At 48.6% G+C, this 24635-nt stretch overlaps 5 non-coding genes and 1 pseudogene across 5 annotated transcripts; all 6 read left to right on the top strand.

Annotated features, from left to right (window-relative positions):
- Positions 1–4337: 4337 nt before the first annotated feature.
- On the top strand, positions 4338–4540 carry LOC131738466 (U2 spliceosomal RNA; annotated as a pseudogene).
- Positions 4541–5136: 596 nt separating this feature from the next.
- LOC131738985 (U2 spliceosomal RNA) lies at positions 5137–5327 on the top strand. Its single transcript, XR_009330153.1, has one exon. It is a non-coding gene; the product is annotated as a U2 spliceosomal RNA (small nuclear RNA).
- A 611-nt stretch (positions 5328–5938) lies between these two features.
- On the top strand, positions 5939–6129 carry LOC131738983 (U2 spliceosomal RNA). The gene has a single exon (XR_009330151.1). It is a non-coding gene; the product is annotated as a U2 spliceosomal RNA (small nuclear RNA).
- Positions 6130–13661: 7532 nt separating this feature from the next.
- LOC131739236 (U2 spliceosomal RNA) lies at positions 13662–13852 on the top strand. Its single transcript, XR_009330403.1, has one exon. It is a non-coding gene; the product is annotated as a U2 spliceosomal RNA (small nuclear RNA).
- Positions 13853–14440: 588 nt separating this feature from the next.
- Positions 14441–14631, top strand: LOC131738982 (U2 spliceosomal RNA). Its single transcript, XR_009330150.1, has one exon. It is a non-coding gene; the product is annotated as a U2 spliceosomal RNA (small nuclear RNA).
- A 4113-nt stretch (positions 14632–18744) lies between these two features.
- Positions 18745–18935, top strand: LOC131738981 (U2 spliceosomal RNA). The gene has a single exon (XR_009330149.1). It is a non-coding gene; the product is annotated as a U2 spliceosomal RNA (small nuclear RNA).
- Positions 18936–24635: the final 5700 nt, after the last annotated feature.

The following is a 24635-nucleotide window of genomic DNA, read 5'->3' as shown; positions in this document are numbered from 1 at the left end:
CAAGAGAGATGCAGGAACTGTGGAGAACTGGGACATGTTTCAAAAGACTGTCGGAAAAATAAGAGCTGTAATGTCTGTGGAGAAGAAGGGCATTTGTTTAAAAATTGTCCTAAGCAGAAGCAGACATATGCTGATGTTGCATGGGGCCGTGAGACAGATGGCTTGGAAGTGGTGGATGACATGCCTCCAATTGAAAAAGTGTTGAAGGAGATGAGGCATATTGCTGTGCCTGACGGAGGGGCAGCAGAAGGTGATAAGGTAAAAGGTGGTGAAGAAGAAATGGAAGGGGTGTCGTGGGGAGATACCCCTGATGGCGTGACTGATACGACGGAGCAGATTTTGGTTCAGGGAAAAGGAAAAGGAAGGGGAAAGGGGAGGAAGAGGAACAAAGAAGTGGAGAATGAGACAGCGTCTGCTGGTTTAGAGGGGACTCCAAAGAAGATAGTGGGCGTACAGCGCATGGAGGTACCAAAGGACTTAGAGGCTGTTTCTTCCCAGCAGTTAAGTTTAGTGGAGTCAGGGACTGCAGAGGAGGTATTTGGATCGGTTTCTTCATCATCTTCCATGATACCGGACACTGGTTTGGAGGACGAGGTGCTGCAGTCGGCAGTCTTATGTCTTTCACCAGTGAGTCCAGGTCCTTATGACTCAGGCATGGGGTTGCCAGAGGAGCAAAATGAGAGGAGTTATGTGGATACAGAAGGTATGGGCCCTTTCTAGGGCTAGACTTTTTGGGACTAATGGTTTGAGGGTTTTTTTTGTGGTTTTCTCACTTGTGAATGATGGTTTATTTTTGTTTTTGTTTTTCATTTCTTTTTTAGTGTATTATGTCTTTATCTTTTATTTCTATGAATGTAAGAGGTTTGAGGGGTTATAATAAGCGAGTTTCTGTGTTTCTTTATTTAAATTCTTTGTCATTTTCTTTTTGTTTTTTGCAAGAGGTTCATTTAAGGGATGCTTCTGATATTGCTTTGTATACAAAAGACTGGGGGGGAGGGGAGTCAAGGTGGAGTGTGGGGGGGGTGCATTCATCTGGGGTAGGGGTGTTATTAAAGGACAAGGAGATGGAGGTAGTGCAATGCATTTCAGTTCTACCAGGGCGCATTCTGTGTGTGAATGTGAACTGGAGAGGTCAAAAGCTGAGACTGATTAATGTATATGCACCTACTGATTTGGTTTCTAGAAAGGACTGTTTTGTTGCCATAAAGGATCTCCTTGTGACAAATAGACACATAGTTTTGGGAGGGGATTTTAATGTATCATTAGATAAGGGGAATGTGCACGATTATACAGTGGGGGTGTTAAAAGGTATTATAGTACTTTTTAGTTTGGTGGATAGTTTTAAAAAATGTAATCCAGGGTTGGAAGGGATCACATGGAGAAATTCAAGGGGGGCAAAAAGTAGATTAGATTATTTTTTTGTTTCAAATGTGTTGTCTGTTAGTTTTTGCAATACATCTCCATTATGGTTTTCAGATCACGATAGTTTAAAATGTATTATTAGTTTCATAACACCGGTGTTTGGTGGCGGGTTTTGGAAATTTAATTGTGAGGTATTAGAAGATAAAGCGTTTAGGGAGCTTTTTGTATTTCATTTTAAGGGATGGGTTGAAATGTTGTGTTATTGTGATTCTGTTCTAGTTTGGTGGGAGGGGGTAAAGGGAAAAATTAAGATACTTACTCAACAATTCTGCAGGAATAGAAGGAGGAAGGAGCAGAGAGCGGTTTTGGGGTTACAGAAGGATTTGGAGGGGGTGTATATAAGGGGAAACACAGGGGGTAATTTTGATTTTGACAAGGCAAGGGAACTTAAGGATAAGATGAGGGTGGTGTGGGAAAAAAGGGCGAGTTTTTTTTTGTTTAGGTGTAAGGGGGATTTTTTAGAAAAACATGAGACATGCAGTTCATATTTTTTTAAACAGGTGAAGGGTGAACAAAAAAAGAGGGTGATCAGGGGTTTAAAGGGGAAAGATGGGGTCACGGTGGTGGATACAGAGGGCATGCTAGACTGTGCTAGTAATTTTTATAAAGAATTGTTTTCAGAAAAAGAGGTTAATGAGGATGTTGCTGCCTCTTTTTTGGATAAAGTGCATGTCAGGTTGTCTGATGAGGTGAGAGAGAGTTTGGAGAGACCGGTCACTGTTGCTGAGTTGGAAAGTGCGCTTAATAAAATGGCAGATAGGAAAGTACCAGGGGGAGACGGTCTCCCTAAAGAATTTTATGTCACTTTTTGGGAGGTAATTGGGCCAGTATTATTAATGGTGGTGGGGGAAGTTTTTCGCACAGGGAGGTTGTCAAAATCTATGAGGAATGGTGTGATTTCTTTATTGTTTAAAAAAGGGGATGAGATGGACCTGAAGAACTGGAGACCAGTCACTTTGTTAACGGTGGATTATAAAATAATCGCAAAGGTTATGACTGAGAGGTTAAAACAAACAATGCCGTTAATTGTAAGTCAGGATCAGACATGTGGGGTGGTGGGTAGATCGGTTCATTGGAATCTGATGTTAACAAGGGATGCAATTAGTTGGGCTGAGGATAGGAGGGTACCTCTAATGTTGGTGAGCCTGGATCAGGAGAAGGCGTTTGATCGGGTGCACCAGGGTTTTTTGTTTAGAGTTTTGGCACATTTTGGGTTTGGGGAAAAGTTTCTGAGGTGGTTAAAAATTTTGTACACTGAGGTGGGTAGTAGGGTGAATATCAATGGGCATCTGGGGGAATTCATTTCACAAGTTTCAGGGGTGAGGCAGGGGTGTCCACTGTCTCCTCTGTTGTATGTTTTGTATATGGAACCTTTTGCGGAGGCGGTGAGAGTGGATGATGGGATTGAGGGGTTGTTGTTACCAGGGAGTGGGGGTGTCTCTGTTAAGATCTCGCAGTATGCGGATGACACAACTCTTTTTTTGACATCAGACAGAAGTTTGGAAAGAGTTCTTCAGGTTCTTGCACAGTTTGCCTTAGCATCAGGATCAAAATTGAACATGGATAAATCATCAGTCATGTTTCTTGGGGCCTGGAGGGATAGGTCTGATGTACCAGGGGGTTGACAGTTATGCACTGAGGGGTTAAAGTTATTAGGGATTTCTTTCTATCACAAGGGGAGTGGGGTTAAGAATTGGGTGGATAAATTGGTAAGGTTAAGGGTGAAAATAGGATTATGGAAGTGTAGGAAGTTAACTTTTTTGGGGAAAGTGTTGGTGCTAAAAAGTGATGTTCTTCCATTTTTATTGTATTTATCTTACATTTTTCCTTTACCATATAAATTCAGAAAGATTTTGGTTAAAATGGTTTTTGATTTTGTTTGGGGGGGGAAATATGAATACATCAAGAGGGATATCATGTATAGGAGGGTGGAGGATGGGGGAGGGATGTTCCTAACATCCCTCTTAAATTGGACTGTATTTTTTTTTCATCTTTATGTATTGCTTTGAATCCAGTGGTTTTTCATAAATGTCAGTATTTTGTTTCATTATGGTTTTCTTTTACTATGAGAAATATTGTTGTCTGGTCGAATAATAGACCAAAGGCAGAGGTATTGCCAGAGCACTATCAGTGTGCAGTTGTTTTTTTAAAGAAACATCCAATTTGTAAAACGGAGAAATTATGTACACAGCACAAACTTCTGTATAATAATCTCATTGAGGGGGAGGGTTTGGAGTTGGTTGGGGGGGTCACAAAAGAGGTGTGGGGAAGGGTGCAGCCGAAAGGTTTAGATAATAGGTTAAAGGATTTAAATTGGTTAGTGGTGCACGGGAGGTTACCTGTAAGGGAAATTTTACATAGACACAAATTAACAAAGAATAAGTTCTGTCCTAGAATCAAGTGTAGGGTGGAAGAGACTTTGAGTCATGTGTTCTGGGACTGTTTTTTTGTTAAAAGGGTTTGGGCACGAATAGAGGAGGTGTTTGATTTGATTTTGTTAGATTTTGCTTTGTCATATAGTATTGTGGTGGAGGGATTGGATTATAAAGGGATAAAGAAGGAGATAGGGTTTTTATTGTGGTTAGTTATTAGTTTAGTGAAACAGAGTATCTGGGATGCAAGAAATGTTTTAGTTAAATCAAATACGAAATGGAAAGTACTGGGGGTGGTGAATAAGGTATGTCGGGATTTGAGGGGTAGGGTAAAAAGGGATGTGTTAAGGTGGGGGTTTAATGCTGCAAAAGAAAAATGGAAGGGTTTGGTGTATTTGTAGTAAGATTTTTGTAAATAAGAGAAGGGGTTAGGTGTGACATGGGTTATGTATGGGATGGATTTTAGAGTTTATTTTGCGGGGTGAATACTCTGTATATTGTCATGTATTTTCTTTTGTGAATTTGTTTGATTGGATGTTCTGTATATTTGTTTGTGTGAAATAAATAATAAAAAAAAAAAAAAAAAAAAAAAATCTGTTCTTATCAGTTTAATATCTGATACGTCCCCTATCAGGGGACCATATATTAAATTGATTTTTGGAATCGGGAGATGGAACAGGGGCTTGCTCCGTCCACTCCACGCATCGGCCCGGTATTGCAGTACCTCCGGGAACGGTGCACACCTTTCTCTAACGTTGGTCAAAGTCAGATCTGGATCTCTCCTGTTAGCATTTTGTCTACCCCTGCTGGAGGGAGAGTGCCAGTGTTGATGCAAGTTTTCCCGCCGTTTTACTTCTTTTTTTTTCTTTCTCTTTCTTTCTTTCTCTCTTTCTTTCTCTCTTTCTCTCTTTCTTTCTCTCTTTCTTTCTTGCTGTCTTTCTTTCTTTTATTCACATGTGGTGATGATGTAGACAGCAGCAGGTTGTTTCCTGGGAGCATGCAGCTAACCAGACAAGTGTGGTGGAACATGTTCCTATGCCAGGACCTTCTTAGCAAGCCAGCCAGCCAGTGAGGCACAGTTGTAGTTACCCAAGGCACCTTGCACAGCATAGCAGCTTGGCATGACTATTTGTAAGACGCACTCCGCCAGTTTATGTTTTGTTTTTGGTGTTATGTGTGTGTTTTTGCTTTGTTTTGTTTCCTCCTGCTTAAATTGCACATTTCCCCTCTGGAAGCAGCAGCCCGTTTTTTGGGGGTCTGCTTGTGCTTGGAATTTTGCACCCACCTTTGAATCCCCCTGTGCCGTCCGGGCTGGGGGGCCCCGGGCAAGGGCCAAGTCGCCATCGCTTCTCGGCCTTTTGGCTAAGATCAAGTGTAGTATCTGTTCTTATCAGTTTAATATCTGATACGTCCCCTATCAGGGGACCATATATTAAATTGATTTTTGGAATCGGGAGATGGAACAGGGGCTTGCTCCGTCCACTCCACGCATCGGCCCGGTATTGCAGTACCTCCGGGAACGGTGCACACCTTTCTCTAACGTTGGTCAAAGTCAGATCTGGATCTCTCCTGTGAGCATTTTGTCTACCCCTGCTGGAGGGAGAGTGCCAGTGTTGATGCAAGTTTTCCCGCCGTTTTACTTCTTTTTTTTTTCTTTCTCTCTTTCTTTCTTTCTCTCTTTCTTTCTTTCTCTCTTTCTTTCTCTCTTTCTCTCTTTCTTTCTCTCTTTCTTTCTTGCTGTCTTTCTTTCTTTTATTCACATGTGGTGATGATGTAGACAGCAGCAGGTTGTTTCCTGGGAGCATGCAGCTAACCAGACAAGTGTGGTGGAACATGTCCCTATGCCAGGTCCTTCTTAGCCAGCCAGCCAGCGAGGCACAGTTGTAGTTACCCAAGGCACCTTGCACAGCATAGCAGCTTGGCATGACTATTTGTAAGACGCACTCCGCCAGTTTATGTTTTGTTTTTGGTGTTATGTGTGTGTTTTTGCTTTGTTTTGTTTTCTCCTGCTTAAATTGCACATTTCCCCTCTGGAAGCAGCAGCCCGTTTTTTGGGGGTCTGCTTGTGCTTGAAATTTTGTACCCACCTTTGAATCCCCCTGTGCCGTCCGGGCTGGGGGGCCCCGGGCAAGGGCCAAGTCGCCATCGCTTCTCGGCCTTTTGGCTAAGATCAAGTGTAGTATCTGTTCTTATCAGTTTAATATCTGATACGTCCCCTATCAGGGGACCATATATTAAATTGATTTTTGGAATCGGGAGATGGAACAGGGGCTTGCTCCGTCCACTCCACGCATCGGCCCGGTATTGCAGTACCTCCGGGAACGGTGCACACCTTTCTCTAACGTTGGTCAAAGTCAGATCTGGATCTCTCCTGTGAGCATTTTGTCTACCCCTGCTGGAGGGAGAGTGCCAGTGTTGATGCAAGTTTTCCCGCCGTTTTACTTCTTTTTTTTTTCTTTCTCTCTTTCTTTCTTTCTCTCTTTCTTTCTCTCTTTCTCTCTTTCTTTCTCTCTTTCTTGCTGTCTTTCTTTCTTTTATTCACATGTGGTGATGATGTAGACAGCAGCAGTTTGTTTCCTGGGAGCATGCAGCTAACCAGACAAGTGTGGTGGAACATGTCCCTATGCCAGGTCCTTCTTAGCCAGCCATATACTCTGGCTTCTCTACAGTTCGAATAAATCTTTCTAAGACTAAGGCTTAGAGGGTAGTGGCATTGCCCGCTCCCTCCGAGGGTCTGTGAGAGGTTTGTTCGGGTGAGGAGGAACAGAATTTTTTTTATTTTTGACTGGCTTTCTTCAGCTCGGCAACTTTTTGGAAGACTAATGCTCAGTCTGGTTTTGGCTTGCCCAATCCAGGCCGAGATTTTGTTGACTGTTGAGAGCAGTTTTTTCTTTTTCAGGCGGTTCCCGTTTTTTTCTTTTTCAGGCGGTTCCGGCTTTTCCAGACGTTCCTGGAGTTAGAGAGAAGGAGGACCTACCATCCAGACAACCTTTGAGGACCCTTTGATGACCTAGACGACCTCATCCCCAGCCCTTGATTGTAATCGAGATCCAGACCGAGAGAGCAGCAGGCGCCCAGCAGAGGGCGCCATCTGGGAGGAGCAGAGGGCGGCCCCGGACCCCGAGGAGGCGTCACAGCCACGATTCTTCCTACGTGGTCTCGGTGCCAAGCAGCGCCCCCTACTCCGCCAGGGAAGGACACCGTTCACCTGGGGAGGGGGTCCCTCTTGCGAGGCGACCATCTCCTCAGGGACTAAAGTAATAGTTCCTTCAACTGCCCAGATTTGCTGCTTACGTTGTCTCTTTTCCGTAGAGAGAGACAACCCGGACGTCCAGAGGCTTCTCCCACCCCAATCGGAGGAGCCAGCTGAAGGATGGCGTTCCGGCCAACCCAGGAAACCAGGAGGCACAATGCGGTGCGCTTCACAAGAAACAAGCAAGATGAAACGGAACCAGGACTGACGAGACTGGAGTTCAGCCGGACCATTCTTCAGAGGGGTATGGGTTTTTCCCCTTCTGACTTGAATTGTTTGGTGAAATTGCCAGGGCTTAAGGAAGTGTTTGAGGTCAGTTTTAGGAACCCCCAAAAGTTACAAGAAATGTGGTCCTTTTGGGGGGAGAATAAATATCTCGCTCCATACAAAGAATTTTGTGTGGATGCACTGACAGACAGAGAAATGAAAGTTGTTACTGTCCAATTTTTCAATGAGGCTGTTAGCGACTATGATATTACAACATGGCTTAACCGCTATGGGAGGGTGTCATCAGAAGGGAGGAAAATTACAGATGAAGATGGGGTTTGGACAGGAGCCAGAAAGTGGCTGGTACGCCTTAATGTTGATCCATCGGGCATTGGAGGCGTCCGCCACATTCCAAACTCCATAGTGTTAGGGCCCAACAGAGGGCTGGTATTCTATAATGGGATGCCAAAACTCTGCAGGAAATGTGGGGAATTAGGACACCTGACGGCCGCGTGTACTGTAGTCAAGTGCAGGAACTGCGGCGCCCCCCACGAGACCAGCCACTGCAGAGAAGAGAGGCAGTGCAATTTGTGTGGAAATAAGGGGCACCTGTTTAAGGACTGCCCCTCTTCCTATGCCAACATGGCCAGAGCCAGCAAGGCAAACATGAACAAGCCTAGGCCTGAGCAGGAAGAGGGAGCAAGTAACAAAGATCAGTCCACATCACCACCAACAGTATCCAAGACCCAGACTCCAGCACCACCATCATCACCAGCACCCCCTCACCCCCCCGCCCCCGAGACATGTCCCGTTTTACGAGGACCCCTTCCCCCAGCCCAGAGAGAGAGTACAACAGCCACTCCACTAGCTCCTCCAGTAGCTCCTCTGATGCAGAACACGAGTCAGGGAGGGAGCCCGGACCCAGCAGCGGCCCCCCCCTGAGTAGGGCCCTCTCAGCGCCAGCACTCCCCCTCGGCTCTCGTTATGACGCCATAAGGATTGAGTCCGTGGGGGAGGAAAGCGAAAGCGACAGTGAAAGTGAGAGTGAGAAGGAGGGGAAGGGAGTGAAGAACCAGCAGAGGGTGGGGAAAAGAAAGGGTAGAGACGAGGGGGGGAAAAGAAAGAAGATCAGGATCAAAGACAGCAAGTTGCAGGTGGCCCCCATAGATCCAAAACCAGCTAATGTCCACACAAAGTCCCCAGTCTTGCCCTCGCAGGCAGAGACGGAGGCGAGTGGGACGGCTACACTGCCGCCTAGTGGGCAGGTAGCAGCCAGCCAGGGCATCCCCAGCCAGCCTTCCCAGTCGTTGGCACAAACCCTAGCACACCTCGCAGAAGAGGTGTTCACTAATGCACCGAGGGAGAGGTCGGGGTCAACACCTTCCCTGACCAGCAGTACCTCGGTAGCAATGACCCTCTTCAAGCGAAGGGCCTCCCTTCAAAGCATCCTTGACCCCCTCCCTTGTATGGGCAAAACCAGGGGCCCCCTAGAGGTCCTCCTAGATACAGCACTGGAGGACATGGGAATACCCCTGGACGCGGTAAGCCAGAAGTCTGCTAACAGCTCCAATTCAACAGACGGTAACAGCCAAAGAATGCTGTCTGTCATAACCCCCCCCAGGACAAAGCTGACCCACACGTTCCGAGGGGCCCTGAGCAAGTTCCACCAGACTTACCTTGTGGGGAGTTGAATAGCCCCAACAACTCCACGTACTGTGCATATAAAGACGGTGCCTTCTTGGACGAGGCAGCAGTGAGTACCTTCTCAGGGGTGATGGGAGTTGCAAATAAGCCCAAGCCCCCTCGAAGCAAGCGTAGAGCTAAGAGTAGGAAGAGTGTCCTGACCTCCCAATCATAGTCGCTATGGGGTGGACGCAGCGACTCCTTTTCTTGTTAGCTACCCTGATGGCCCTGATATGTGTGTCTGTTAATGTCAGGAGCATCAGGGAGACACAAAAAAGATTTGATGTACTAAACTATCTAGCTAACTTGAAAGCAGATCTCATCTTTCTGCAGGAGTGTGGTATTTCGTCGAGCCCTGATTATAGGGACCTGAAGGAGAGTTGGACCCTGGGGGACTCCTTCTGGTCGGGCTCCAACATAGCCAGAGCCGACGGAGTAGGTATCCTGTTTAAAAACCCTTTTATTACCTCCCGCAGCAGCAGGGAGGTAGAACCTGGTAGAATTCTGAGCGTGGATGTGACATACAACAACACTCCCCTCAGACTGGTCAATGTCTACGCACCCACTAACCAAAACGAAAGAGTTCAATTTTTTCCACAGCTGCGTCCACTCCTGCTGGGGAACGTACCCGTCATCGTGTCAGGTGACTTCAATTGTGCTCTGAGGGACGTAGACCGGAGCAGGCCACGCAACGACCGCTCTAGTAGAGTTTTGTCCTCCGTAATATCTGATTTCTCCCTGTGTGATGCAGGTAAGGACCTGGTGCCTCCCTTTACCTGGGTGAGGTCATCTGGGACCTCCTTCTCCCGTATAGATCTCGTCCTGCATACCAGCTCCCTTACGAAGACGGCAGTAGACACCCAGGCCGTCTTCTTCTCTGACCATAGGCTCCTGCAGGTAACATTGCAGGTCCCTCAGACCTCCCAGATGGGGTCAGGGGTCTGGAAATTAAACACCTCCTTACTCGATGACCCCTCCATAGCTGCAGCCTATAAGAGCAGGCTTGTTGAGTGGACCACTTTGCGTGACCTATTCAACTCCCCTATAGAGTGGTGGGAGATGGTCAAAATCAGAACTAAGGGTTATTTCATAGCAGCAGGCAAGAGGAAAGCAAAAGAAAGGAGAGCCAAATATAAATACCTGAATGCTGCCCTCCAGCGTCTGAGCCTGCTTCAGCTTCGGGGTTTCCCTGTAAGCGACGAGATAGCCCAGACCAAGCTAGATCTTTCAGTGCTTTGTAGGGAGGAACAACGAAAGGTCATGCACAATGCAAAAGTGCAAAAAATGGAGGAAGACGAAAAGTGTACTCGCTTCTTCTTCCAGAAAACGAGGGAGAAGCGGCACTTGATGTCCTCCATGCTCGACAGCAGGGGGAGGATAGTAGAGGATAGTGAGGGAGTGAAAAAAGTGGTAGAGAACTTCTATAGGGACCTGTATAACATCAAAGCTACAGATGACACCCTGATAGAGTGGTTCCTGAGCCAGTTGGAGCCTGACTCAGTGCGGGACGAGGAGGAGGAGGAGAAGGACCCAGAACTCACGCTGGAGGAGCTCACCCAGGCGGTTAAGACCATGAACACCGGTAAGACGCCAGGTCCAGATGGCATCCCGGGTGAGTATTACCATCTTTTTTGGGACACGCTAAAAGTCCATTTAGCGGAGGTCTACAGAGCGGTCTACAGGGAGAAGCGGTTGGGCCCTTCTATGCGGGAGAGTGTAATTACTCTCCTTCATAAGAAAGGGGAAGTTAAAGATCTACGGAATTGGCGCCCAATCAGCCTCCTTTGCGTGGATTACAAGATACTAGCCAAAGCTCTGATGCTCCGGCTACAAGTACACCTCCCTTTGGTCATTGGCCCCGACCAGGCTTGTGGCGTCCCAGGGAGGTCCATCACGGATATTTTAATGTTAACAAGGGACATTCTGGCTTATTCTAGAGAACGGAACCATCCCCTCTGCCTGTTCAACCTTGACCAGGAGAAGGCGTTCGATAGGGTAAGCCATGAATATATGTACAAAGTGATGGACCAGATGAAATTCGCTCCTGGACTTAGGGAGTGGGTTAAAACCATATATACAAACATTAGTACCCGAGTCTTGGTGAACAGGCACCTGACTGGTAAAATATCTATCCAGTCAGGGGTCAGACAGGGTTGCCCACTATCCCCACTGCTATATGTCGTGTGCATTGAACCCCTCCTGCAGGCAATTCGTAGGGATACCAATATAACTGGTTTCCAGCTGCCTGGATCCAACGGGGTCCAGGTCAAAACAACAGCATATATGGACGATGTGTCACTCATTTGCACCAACACATCGTCGGTACCTCGGATTAGTAATATCCTTGAGAAGTACTGCACGGCGACCGGGGCAGTGATTAATAAGTCCAAGAGCTAAGTCTACGTGTCTAAAAATTGGCAGGTAGATAGGGAACTGTCGGACATGTACCCTGTCAAAAAGGACAAAATCAAGATTCTGGGCCTCATTTTCGAGAACAATAGCTCGGGGGCCCAGAGCTGGACGGCGGCCATTAACCAGGTCCGTAAAAAGATTGGCGGATGGAGCACAAGATCCTTAACAATGACGGGTAGAGTATTAATAACCAAGTCTATACTGTTCCCCATCCTCTCTTATGTAGGAAAAATCTTTCCCCCAGACAGGACCACCAAAAAAGTGGTGGACCGCATTATCCACCGCTTTATCTGGGGCAGCAAGATGGAGAGGGTAAAGCGAGCCACCCTGAGTAAAGCCGACAAGAAGGGAGGTAAGGGGGTCCCGGACGTTGTGCAGCTCACCCGAGTGCAGGGGCTCACGCAAACTATCAAGAACATCCAGGCCCTGGACAGGAAGGTATGTTACATGAATCGTTTCTATTTTGCCACCTGTCTCAGGGCCTTGGGCCTCTGCACTATTGATAACACCGTGCCGTACTCCTGGGACCCCCCATTGTATTATAGAACCTTAAGGGACACTATATATAAATTGGGCTTAGATAAAGCAAAATTGGCCTCCTGGGAATACAAGGCTGTAACTAAATATCTTGCCGCTTCCCAGGAAATTGAAAAAGTAGCTACTTTCTCCCTCACCCAAAGCCAAAAAATCTGGGAGAATGTGTCTCACAGCTGCCTCAGTAATGTCCAGAAGGATATAGCATGGAACACCGTCCACAGTGCACTCCCCACTCGAGCGTTCATGTTCAGGAGGGGACTAGCCCAAGTAGAAACATGCCCCTATGCAAAGTGCCGCAAGAGAGAAACACCAGCCCATATCTTCTGGGAGTGTGATGTGGCTGGCAGTGTCTGGCTCTCTGTCTCTGTCTTCCTAAACAGGTTTGCTGACACGGCCAAGATGACCGCTGAGACTGTGCTCTATGGGCCTGCGGGAGGAATCGATACCAGCACAGCTAAGTGCGTTTGGCATGTCATCAATGTTGTCAAGCAGATCCTGTGGGAAGGCTGTAACGTCTGTGTCTATCACAAGCAGGAGCTAGACACTATCACCACGACCAGAAGGGCACAAACTCTTATCAAGGACTTTGTAATTCTGGACATCCGGACCCTCGGGAAGGACAAGGCCTGCGCGGAGTGGAGGATCGCCGGACTTCAGGACGTGAAGATGGAATAAAGGAAAAAACTGGAACTGCTAGCTCCTAGGAGCGGGACTACGGGGCACCGCTAAGCCTTTTATTTATTTTGTCATGCCAGCATTCCGCCCTTTTTAGCTGGCATGACCGTTTTTTCAACGGTGCCCTGGTTTTATGTAGTCTTTTTGTTTCAGTTTTATGGACTTTTATTTGATTTACGTTGAATGTTTTATTTGATTTTGTTTTGTTTTGTTTTATGTATCTTTAAGATTTTTAATGTAAACTATTAAAAGTTACATTTTAAGTGTTTTAAAATTTTAGAATTTTAACTCACTGTTCTATACACTGTCCCTTTTCCCCTGTCCCTGTTTTAGATCTAGTTTTATGTTCACTTTTGAACTTTTTTAGAGAGCACTCCCCGGCCCTCACAAACACTGGTTTTTTATAGATGGTTCTTTTTTTCCAGTCACTTTTAAAGCAGCACAGGTTTTTTTCATGTTGATTTTAATCTGTGTCTGTTTTAACCATGTACAAAGCACAATTGTCTTGGTGTTTTTAAATGTATTTTAAATGCTTTTAAAACAAAATGTATGTCTGTATGCATGAATGTCATCTTTAAAAGAAATGTTAAATGAATGAAAAAAACGAATGGGTGTAAATGTAAAAAATGTAAAATCTCTTTCTCTCTTTCTTTCTCTCTTTCTCTCTTTCTTTCTCTCTTTCTTTCTTGCTGTCTTTCTTTCTTTTATTCACATGTGGTGATGATGTAGACAGCAGCAGGTTGTTTCCTGGGAGCATGCAGCTAACCAGACAAGTGTGGTGGAACATGTCCCTATGCCAGGACCTTCTTAGCAAGCCAGCCAGCCAGCGAGGCACAGTTGTAGTTACCCAAGGCACCTTGCACAGCATAGCAGCTTGGCATGACTATTTGTAAGACGCACTCCGCCAGTTTATGTTTTGTTTTTGGTGTTATGTGTGTGTTTTTGCTTTGTTTTGTTTCCTCCTGCTTAAATTGCACATTTCCCCTCTGGAAGCAGCAGCCCGTTTTTTGGGGGTCTGCTTGTGCTTGGAATTTTGCACCCACCTTTGAATCCCCCTGTGCCGTCCGGGCTGGGGGGCCCCGGGCAAGGGCCAAGTCGCCATCGCTTCTCGGCCTTTTGGCTAAGATCAAGTGTAGTATCTGTTCTTATCAGTTTAATATCTGATAAGTCCCCTATCAGGGGACCATATATTAAATTGATTTTTGGAATCGGGAGATGGAACAGGGGCTTGCTCCGTCCACTCCACGCATCGGCCCGGTATTGCAGTACCTCCGGGAACGGTGCACACCTTTCTCTAACGTTGGTCAAAGTCAGATCTGGATCTCTCCTGTGAGCATTTTGTCTACCCCTGCTGGAGGGAGAGTGCCAGTGTTGATGCAAGTTTTCCCGCCGTTTTACTTCTTTTTTTTATTCTTTCTCTCTTTCTTTCTTTCTCTCTTTCTTTCTCTCTTTCTCTCTTTCTTTCTTGCTGTCTTTCTTTCTTTTATTCACATGTGGTGATGATGTAGACAGCAGCAGGTTGTTTCCTGGGAGCATGCAGCTAACCAGACAAGTGTGGTGGAACATGTCCCTATGCCAGGACCTTCTTAGCAAGCCAGCCAGCCAGCGAGGCACAGTTGTAGTTACCCAAGGCACCTTGCACAGCATAGCAGCTTGGCATGACTATTTGTAGGACGCACTCCGCCAGTTTATGTTTTGTTTTTGGTGTTATGTGTGTGTTTTTGCTTTGTTTTGTTTTCTCCTGCTTAAATTGCACATTTCCCCTCTGGAAGCAGCAGCCCGTTTTTTTGGGGTCTGCTTGTGCTTGAAATTTTGCACCCACCTTTGAATCCCCCTGTGCCGTCCGGGCTGGGGGGCCCCGGGCAAGGGCCAAGTCGCCATCGCTTCTCGGCCTTTTGGCTAAGATCAAGTGTAGTATCTGTTCTTATCAGTTTAATATCTGATACGTCCCCTATCAGGGGACCATATATTAAATTGATTTTTGGAATCGGGAGATGGAACAGGGGCTTGCTCCGTCCACTCCACGCATCGGCCCGGTATTGCAGTACCTCCGGGAACGGTGCACACCTTTCTCTAACGTTGGTCAAAGTCAGATCTGGATCTCTCATGTGAGCATTTTGTCTACCCCTGCTGGAGGGAGAGTGCCAGTGTTGATGCAAGTTTTCCCGCCGTTTTATTTCTTTTTTTTTCTTTCTCTCTTTCTTTCTTTCTCTTTCTTTCTCTCTTTCTTTCTTGCTGTCTTTCTTTCTTTTATTCACATGTGATGATGATGTAGACAGCAGCAGTTTGTTTCCTGGGAGCATGCAGCTAACCAGACAAGTGTGGTGGAACATGTCCCTATGCCAGGTCCTTCTTAGCCAGCCATATACTCTGGCTTCTCTTCAGTTCGAATAAATCTTTCTAAGACTAAGGCTTAGAGGGTAGTGGCATTGCCCGCTCCCTCCGAGGGTCTGTGAGAGGTTTGTTCGGGTGAGGAGGAACAGAATTTTTTTTATTTTTGACTGGCTTTCTTCAGCTCGGCAACTTTTTGGAAGACTAATGCTCAGTCTGGTTTTGGCTTGCCCAATCCAGGCCGAGGGTCTTTCAAGATTTTGTTGACTGTTGAGAGCAGTTTTTTCTTTTTCAGGCGGTTCCCGTTTTTTTCTTTTTCAGGCGGTTCCGGCTTTTCCAGACGTTCCTGGAGTTAGAGAGAAGGAGGACCTACCATCCAGACGACCTTTGAGGACCCTTTGATGACCTAGACGACCTCATCCCCAGCCCTTGATTGTAATCGAGATCCAGACCGAGAGAGCAGCAGGCGCCCAGCAGAGGGCGCCATCTGGGAGGAGCAGAGGGCGGCCCCGGACCCCGAGGAGGCGTCACAGCCACGATTCTTCCTACGTGGTCTCGGTGCCAAGCAGCGCCCCCTACTCCGCCAGGGAAGGACACCGTTCACCTGGGGAGGGGGTCCCTCTTGCAAGGCGACCATCTCCTCAGGGACTAAAGTAATAGTTCCTTCAACTGCCCAGATTTGCTGCTTACGTTGTCTCTTTTCCGTAGAGAGAGACAACCCGGACGTCCAGAGGCTTCTCCCACCCCAATCGGAGGAGCCAGCTGAAGGATGGCGTTCCGGCCAACCCAGGAAACCAGGAGGCACAATGCGGTGCGCTTCACAAGAAACAAGCAAGATGAAACGGAACCAGGACTGACGAGACTGGAGTTCAGCCGGACCATTCTTCAGAGGGGTATGGGTTTTTCCCCTTCTGCCTTGAATTGTTTGGTGAAATTGCCAGGGCTTAAGGAAGTGTTTGAGGTCAGTTTTAGGAACCCCCAAAAGTTACAAGAAATGTGGTCCTTTTGGGGGGAGAATAAATATCTCGCTCCATACAAAGAATTTTGTGTGGATGCACTGACAGACAGAGAAATGAAAGTTGTTACTGTCCAATTTTTCAATGAGGCTGTTAGCGACTATGATATTACAACATGGCTTAACCGCTATGGGAGGGTGTCATCAGAAGGGAGGAAAATTACAGATGAAGATGGGGTTTGGACAGGAGCCAGAAAGTGGCTGGTACGCCTTAATGTTGATCCATCGGGCATTGGAGGCGTCCGCCACATTCCAAACTCCATAGTGTTAGGGCCCAACAGAGGGCTGGTATTCTATAATGGGATGCCAAAACTCTGCAGGAAATGTGGGGAATTAGGACACCTGGCGGCCGCGTGTACTGTAGTCAAGTGCAGGAACTGCGGCGCCCCCCACGAGACCAGCCACTGCAGAGAAGAGAGGCAGTGCAATTTGTGTGGAAAGAAGGGGCACCTGTTTAAGGACTGGCCCTCTTCCTATGCCAACATGGCCAGAGCCAGCAAGGCAAACATGAACAAGCCTAGGCCTGAGCAGGAAGAGGGAGCAATTAACAAAGATCAGTCCACATCACCACCAACAGTATCCAAGACCCAGACTCCAGCACCACCATCATCACCAGCACCCCCTCACCCCCCCGCCCCCGAGACATGTCCCATTTTACGAGGACCCCTTCCCCCAGCCCAGAGAGAGAGTACAACAGCCACTCCACTAGCTCCTCCAGTAGCTCCTCTGATGCAGAACACGAGTCAGGGAGGGAGCCCGGACCCAGCAGCGCCCCCCCCCTGAGTAGGGCCCTCTCAGCGCCAGCACTCCCCCTCGGCTCTCGTTATGACGCCATAAGGATTGAGTCCGTGGGGGAGGAAAGCAAAAGCGACAGTGAAAGTGAGAGTGAGAAGGAGGGGAAGGGAGTGAAGAACCAGCAGAGGGTGGGGAAAAGAAAGGGTAGAGACGAGGGGGGGAAAAGAAAGAAGATCAGGATCAAAGACAGCAAGTTGCAGGTGGCCCCCATAGATCCAAAACCAGCTAATGTCCACACAAAGTCCCCAGTCTTGCCCTCGCAGGCAGAGACGGAGGCGAGTGGGACGGCTACACTGCCGCCTAGTGGGCAGGTAGCAGCCAGCCAGGGCATCCCCAGCCAGCCTTCCCAGTCGTTGGCACAAACCCTAGCACACCTCGCAGAAGAGGTGTTCACTAATGCACCGAGGGAGAGGTCGGGGTCAACACCTTCCCTGACCAGCAGTACCTCTGTAGCAATGACCCTCTTCAAGCGAAGGGCCTCCCTTCAAAGCATCCTTGACCCCCTCCCTTGTATGGGCAAAACCAGGGGCCCCCTAGAGGTCCTCCTAGATACAGCACTGGAGGACATGGGAATACCCCTGGACGCGGTAAGCCAGAAGTCTGCTAACAGCTCCAATTCAACAGACGGTAACAGCCAAAGAATGCTGTCTGTCATAACCCCCCCCAGGACAAAGCTGACCCACACGTTCCGAGGGGCCCTGAGCAAGTTCCACCAGACTTACCTTGTGGGGAGTTGAATAGCCCCAACAACTCCACGTACTGTGCATATAAAGACGGTGCCTTCTTGGACGAGGCAGCAGTGAGTACCTTCTCAGGGGTGATGGGAGTTGCAAATAAGCCCAAGCCCCCTCGAAGCAAGCGTAGAGCTAAGAGTAGGAAGAGTGTCCCGACCTCCCAATCATAGTCGCTATGGGGTGGACGCAGCGACTCCTTTTCTTGTTAGCTACCCTGATGGCCCTGATATGTGTGTCTGTTAATGTCAGGAGCATCAGGGAGACACAAAAAAGATTTGATGTACTAAACTATCTAGCTAACTTGAAAGCAGATCTCATCTTTCTGCAGGAGTGTGGTATTTCGTCGAGCCCTGATTATAGGGACCTGAAGGAGAGTTGGACCCTGGGGGACTCCTTCTGGTCGGGCTCCAACATAGCCAGAGCCGACGGAGTAGGTATCCTGTTTAAAAACCCATTTATTACCTCCCGCAGCAGCAGGGAGGTAGAACCTGGTAGAATTCTGAGCGTGGATGTGACATACAACAACACTCCCCTCAGACTGGTCAATGTCTACGCACCCACTAACCAAAACGAAAGAGTTCAATTTTTTCCACAGCTGCGTCCACTCCTGCTGGGGAACGTACCCGTCATCGTGTCAGGTGACTTCAATTGTGCTCTGAGGGACGTAGACCGGAGCAGGCCACGCAACGACGTGGAACGGTGCAAACCTTTCTCTAACGTTGGTCAAAGTCAGATCTGGATCTCTCCTGTGAGCATTTTGTCTACCCCTGCTGGAGGGAGAGTGCCAGTGTTGATGCAAGTTTTCCCGCCGTTTTACTTCTTTTTTTTTCTTTCTCTCTTTCTTTCTTTCTCTCTTTCTTTCTCTCTTTCTCTCTTTCTTTCTCTCTTTCTTTCTTGCTGTCTTTCTTTCTTTTATTCACATGTGGTGATGATGTAGACAGCAGCAGGTTGTTTCCTGGGAGCATGCAGCTAACCAGACAAGTGTGGTGGAACATGTCCCTATGCCAGGACCTTCTTAGCAAGCCAGCCAGCCAGCGAGGCACAGTTGTAGTTACCCAAGGCACCTTGCACAGCATAGCAGCTTGGCATGACTATTTGTAAGACGCACTCCTCCAGTTTATGTTTTGTTTTTGGTGTTATGTGTGTGTTTTTGCTTTGTTTTGTTTCCTCCTGCTTAAATTGCACATTTCCCCTCTGGAAGCAGCAGCCCGTTTTTTGGGGGTCTGCTTGTGCTTGGAATTTTGCACCCACCTTTGAATCCCCCTGTGCCGTCCGGGCTGGGGGGCCCCGGGCAAGGGCCAAGTCGCCATCGCTTCTCGGCCTTTTGGCTAAGATCAAGTGTAGTATCTGTTCTTATCAGTTTAATATCTGATACGTCCCCTATCAGGGGACCATATATTAAATTGATTTTTGGAATCGGGAGATGGAACAGGGGCTTGCTCCGTCCACTCCACGCATCGGCCCGGTATTGCAGTACCTCCGGGAACGGTGCACACCTTTCTCTAACGTTGGTCAAAGTCAGATCTGGATCTCTCCTGTGAGCATTTTGTCTACCCCTGCTGGAGGGAGAGTGCCAGTGTTGATGCAAGTTTTCCCGCCGTTTTACTTCTTTTTTTTTTCTTTCTCACTTTCTTTCTTTCTCTTTCTTTCTCTCTTTCTTTCTTGCTGTCTTTCTTTCTTTTATTCACATGTGGTGATGATGTAGACAGCAGCAGTTTGTTTCCTGGGAGCATGCAGCTAACCAGACAAGTGTGGTGGAACATGTCCCTATGCCAGGTCCTTCTTAGCCAGCCATATACTCTGGCTTCTCTTCAGTTCGAATAAATCTTTCTAAGACTAAGGCTTAGAGGGTAGTGGCATTGCCCGCTCCCTCCGAGGGTCTGTGAGAGGTTTGTTCAGGTGAGGAGGAACAGAATTTTTTTTATTTTTGACTGGCTTTCTTCAGCTCGGCAACTTTTTGGAAGACTAATGCTCAGTCTGGTTTTGGCTTGCCCAATCCAGGCCGAGGGTCTTTCAAGATTTTGTTGACTGTTGAGAGCAGTTTTTTCTTTTTCAGGCGGTTCCCGTTTTTTTCTTTTTCAGGCGGTTCCGGCTTTTCCAGACGTTCCTGGAGTTAGAGAGAAGGAGGACCTACCATCCAGACGACCTTTGAGGACCCTTTGATGACCTAGACGACCTCATCCCCAGCCCTTGATTGTAATCGAGATCCAGACCGAGAGAGCAGCAGGCGCCCAGCAGAGGGCGCCATCTGGGAGGAGCAGAGGGCGGCCCCGGACCCCGAGGAGGCGTCACAGCCACGATTCTTCCTACGTGGTCTCGGTGCCAAGCAGCGCCCCCTACTCCGCCAGGGAAGGACACCGTTCACCTGGGGAGGGGGTCCCTCTTGCGAGGCGACCATCTCCTCAGGGACTAAAGTAATAGTTCCTTCAACTGCCCAGATTTGCTGCTTACGTTGTCTCTTTTCCGTAGAGAGAGACAACCCGGACGTCCAGAGGCTTCTCCCACCCCAATCGGAGGAGCCAGCTGAAGGATGGCGTTCCGGCCAACCCAGGAAACCAGGAGGCACAATGCGGTGCGCTTCACAAGAAACAAGCAAGATGAAACGGAACCAGGACTGACGAGACTGGAGTTCAGCCGGACCATTCTTCAGAGGGGTATGGGTTTTTCCCCTTCTGACTTGAATTGTTTGGTGAAATTGCCAGGGCTTAAGGAAGTGTTTGAGGTCAGTTTTAGGAACCCCCAAAAGTTACAAGAAATGTGGTCCTTTTGGGGGGAGAATAAATATCTCGCTCCATACAAAGAATTTTGTGTGGATGCACTGACAGACAGAGAAATGAAAGTTGTTACTGTCCAATTTTTCAATGAGGCTGTTAGCGACTATGATATTACAACATGGCTTAACCGCTATGGGAGGGTGTCATCAGAAGGGAGGAAAATTACAGATGAAGATGGGGTTTGGACAGGAGCCAGAAAGTGGCTGGTACGCCTTAATGTTGATCCATCGGGCATTGGAGGCGTCCGCCACATTCCAAACTCCATAGTGTTAGGGCCCAACAGAGGGCTGGTATTCTATAATGGGATGCCAAAACTCTGCAGGAAATGTGGGGAATTAGGACACCTGGCGGCCGCGTGTACTGTAGTCAAGTGCAGGAACTGCGGCGCCCCCCACGAGACCAACCACTGCAGAGAAGAGAGGCAGTGCAATTTGTGTGGAAAGAAGGGGCACCTGTTTAAGGACTGGCCCTCTTCCTATGCCAACATGGCCAGAGCCAGCAAGGCAAACATGAACAAGCCTAGGCCTGAGCAGGAAGAGGGAGCAAGTAACAAAGATCAGTCCACATCACCACCAACAGTATCCAAGACCCAGACTCCAGCACCACCATCATCACCAGCACCCCCTCACCCCCCCGCCCCCGAGACATGTCCCGTTTTACGAGGACCCCTTCCCCCAGCCCAGAGAGAGAGTACAACAGCCACTCCACTAGCTCCTCCAGTAGCTCCTCTGATGCAGAACACGAGTCAGGGAGGGAGCCCGGACCCAGCAGCGGCCCCCCCTGAGTAGGGCCCTCTCAGCGCCAGCACTCCCCCTCGGCTCTCGTTATGACGCCATAAGGATTGAGTCCGTGGGGGAGGAAAGCAAAAGCGACAGTGAAAGTGAGAGTGAGAAGGAGGGGAAGGGAGTGAAGAACCAGCAGAGGGTGGGGAAAAGAAAGGGTAGAGACGAGGGGGGGAAAAGAAAGAAGATCAGGATCAAAGACAGCAAGTTGCAGGTGGCCCCCATAGATCCAAAACCAGCTAATGTCCACACAAAGTCCCCAGTCTTGCCCTCGCAGGCAGAGACGGAGGCGAGTGGGACGGCTACACTGCCGCCTAGTGGGCAGGTAGCAGCCAGCCAGGGCATCCCCAGCCAGCCTTCCCAGTCGTTGGCACAAACCCTAGCACACCTCGCAGAAGAGGTGTTCACTAATGCACCGAGGGAGAGGTCGGGGTCAACACCTTCCCTGACCAGCAGTACCTCTGTAGCAATGACCCTCTTCAAGCGAAGGGCCTCCCTTCAAAGCATCCTTGACCCCCTCCCTTGTATGGGCAAAACCAGGGGCCCCCTAGAGGTCCTCCTAGATACAGCACTGGAGGACATGGGAATACCCCTGGACGCGGTAAGCCAGAAGTCTGCTAACAGCTCCAATTCAACAGACGGTAACAGCCAAAGAATGCTGTCTGTCATAACCCCCCCCAGGACAAAGCTGACCCACACGTTCCGAGGGGCCCTGAGCAAGTTCCACCAGACTTACCTTGTGGGGAGTTGAATAGCCCCAACAACTCCACGTACTGTGCATATAAAGTCGGTGCCTTCTTGGACGAGGCAGCAGTGAGTACCTTCTCAGGGGTGATGGGAGTTGCAAATAAGCCCAAGCCCCCTCGAAGCAAGCGTAGAGCTAAGAGTAGGAAGAGTGTCCCGACCTCCCAATCATAGTCGCTATGGGGTGGACGCAGCGACTCCTTTTCTTGTTAGCTACCCTGATGGCCCTGATATGTGTGTCTGTTAATGTCAGGAGCATCAGGGAGACACAAAAAAGATTTGATGTACTAAACTATCTAGCTAACTTGAAAGCAGATCTCATCTTTCTGCAGGAGTGTGGTATTTCGTCGAGCCCTGATTATAGGGACCTGAAGGAGAGTTGGACCCTGGGGGACTCCTTCTGGTCGGGCTCCAACATAGCCAGAGCCGACGGAGTAGGTATCCTGTTTAAAAACACATTTATTACCTCCCGCAGCAGCAGGGAGGTAGAACCTGGTAGAATTCTGAGCGTGGATGTGACATACAACAACACTCCCCTCAGACTGGTCAATGTCTACGCACCCACTAACCAAAACGAAAGAGTTCAATTTTTTCCACAGCTGCGTCCACTCCTGCTGGGGAACGTACCCGTCATCGTGTCAGGTGACTTCAATTGTGCTCTGAGGGACGTAGACCGGAGCAGGCCACGCAACGACCGCTCTAGTAGAGTTTTGTCCTCCGTAATATCTGATTTCTCCCTGTGTGATGCAGGTAAGGACCTGGTGCCTCCCTTTACCTGGGTGAGCTCATCTGGGACCTCCTTCTCCCGTATAGATCTCGTCCTGCATACCAGCTCCCTTACGAAGACGGCAGTAGACACCCAGGCCGTCTTCTTCTCTGACCATAGGCTCCTGCAGGTAACATTGCAGGTCCCTCAGACCTCCCAGATGGGGTCAGGGGTTTGGAAATTAAACACCTCCTTACTCGATGACCCCTCCATAGCTGCAGCCTATAAGAGCAGGCTTGTTGAGTGGACCACTTTGCGTGACCTATTCAACTCCCCTATAGAGTGGTGGGAGATGGTCAAAATCAGAACTAAGGGTTATTTCATAGCAGCAGGCAAGAGGAAAGCAAAAGAAAGGAGGGCCAAATATAAACACCTGAATGCTGCCCTCCAGCGTCTGAGCCTGCTTCAGCTTCGGGGGTTCCCTGTAAGCGACGAGATAGCCCAGACCAAGCTAGATCTTTCAGTGCTTTGTAGGGAGGAACAACGAAAGGTCATGCACAATGCAAAAGTGCAAAAAATGGAGGAAGACGAAAAGTGTACTCGCTTCTTCTTCCAGAAAACGAGGGAGAAGCGGCACTTGATGTCCTCCATGCTCGACAGCAGGGGGAGGATAGTAGAGGATAGTGAGGGAGTGAAAAAAGTGGTAGAGAACTTCTATAGGGACCTATATAACATCAAAGCTACAGATGACACCCTGATAGAGTGGTTCCTGAGCCAGTTGGAGCCTGACTCAGTGCGGGACGACGAGGAGGAGGAGAAGGACCCAGAACTCACGCTGGAGGAGCTCACCCAGGCGGTTAAGACCATGAACACCGGTAAGACGCCAGGTCCAGATGGCATCCCGGGTGAGTATTACCATCTTTTTTGGGACATGCTAAAAGTCCATTTAGCGGAGGTCTACAGAGCGGTCTACAGGGAGAAGCGGTTGGGCCCTTCTATGCGGGAGAGTGTAATTACTCTCCTTCATAAGAAAGGGGAAGTTAAAGATCTACGGAATTGGCGCCCAATCAGCCTCCTTTGCGTGGATTACAAGATACTAGCCAAAGCTCTGATGCTCCGGCTACAAGTACACCTCCCTTTGGTCATTGGCCCCGACCAGGCTTGTGGCGTCCCAGGGAGGTCCATCACGGATATTTTAATGTTAACAAGGGACATTCTGGCTTATTCTAGAGAACGGAACCATCCCCTCTGCCTGTTCAACCTTGACCAGGAGAAGGCGTTCGATAGGGTAAGCCATGAATATATGTACAAAGTGATGGACCAGATGAAATTCGCTCCTGGACTTATGGAGTGGGTTAAAACCATATATACAAACATTAGTACCCGAGTCTTGGTGAACAGGCACCTGACTGGTAAAATATCTATCCAGTCAGGGGTCAGACAGGGTTGCCCACTATCCCCACTGCTATATGTCGTGTGCATTGAACCCCTCCTGCAGGCAATTCGTAGGGATACCAATATAACTGGTTTCCAGCTGCCTGGATCCAACAGGGTCCAGGTCAAAACAACAGCATATATGGACGATGTGTCACTCATTTGCACCAACACATCGTCGGTACCTCGGATTAGTAATATCCTTGAGAAGTACTGCACGGCGACCGGGGCAGTGATTAATAAGTCCAAGAGCGAAGTCTACGTGTCTAAAAATTGGCAGGTAGATAGGGAACTGTCGGACATGTACCCTGTCAAAAAGGACAAAATCAAGATTCTGGGCCTCATTTTCGAGAACAATAGCTCGGGGGCCCAGAGCTGGACGGCGGCCATTAACCAGGTCCGTAAAAAGATTGGCGGATGGAGCACAAGATCCTTAACAATGACGGGTAGAGTATTAATAACCAAGTCTATACTGTTCCCCATCCTCTCTTATGTAGGAAAAATCTTTCCCCCAGACAGGACCACCAAAAAAGTGGTGGACCGCATTATCCACCGCTTTATCTGGGGCAGCAAGATGGAGAGGGTAAAGCGAGCCACCCTGAGTAAAGCCGACAAGAAGGGAGGTAAGGGGGTCCCGGACGTTGTGCAGCTCACCCGAGTGCAGGGGCTCACGCAAACTATCAAGAACATCCAGGCCCTGGACAGGAAGGTATGTTACATGAATCATTTCTATTTTGCCACCTGTCTCAGGGCCTTGGG

The sequence above is a fragment of the Acipenser ruthenus genome, chromosome 10 (genome assembly GCF_902713425.1).
Source record: "Acipenser ruthenus chromosome 10, fAciRut3.2 maternal haplotype, whole genome shotgun sequence".
Classification (NCBI taxonomy): domain Eukaryota; kingdom Metazoa; phylum Chordata; class Actinopteri; order Acipenseriformes; family Acipenseridae; genus Acipenser; species Acipenser ruthenus.
Note: the sequence above shows the minus strand (reverse complement) of the source record. Positions and strands in the feature narration are given on the sequence as shown.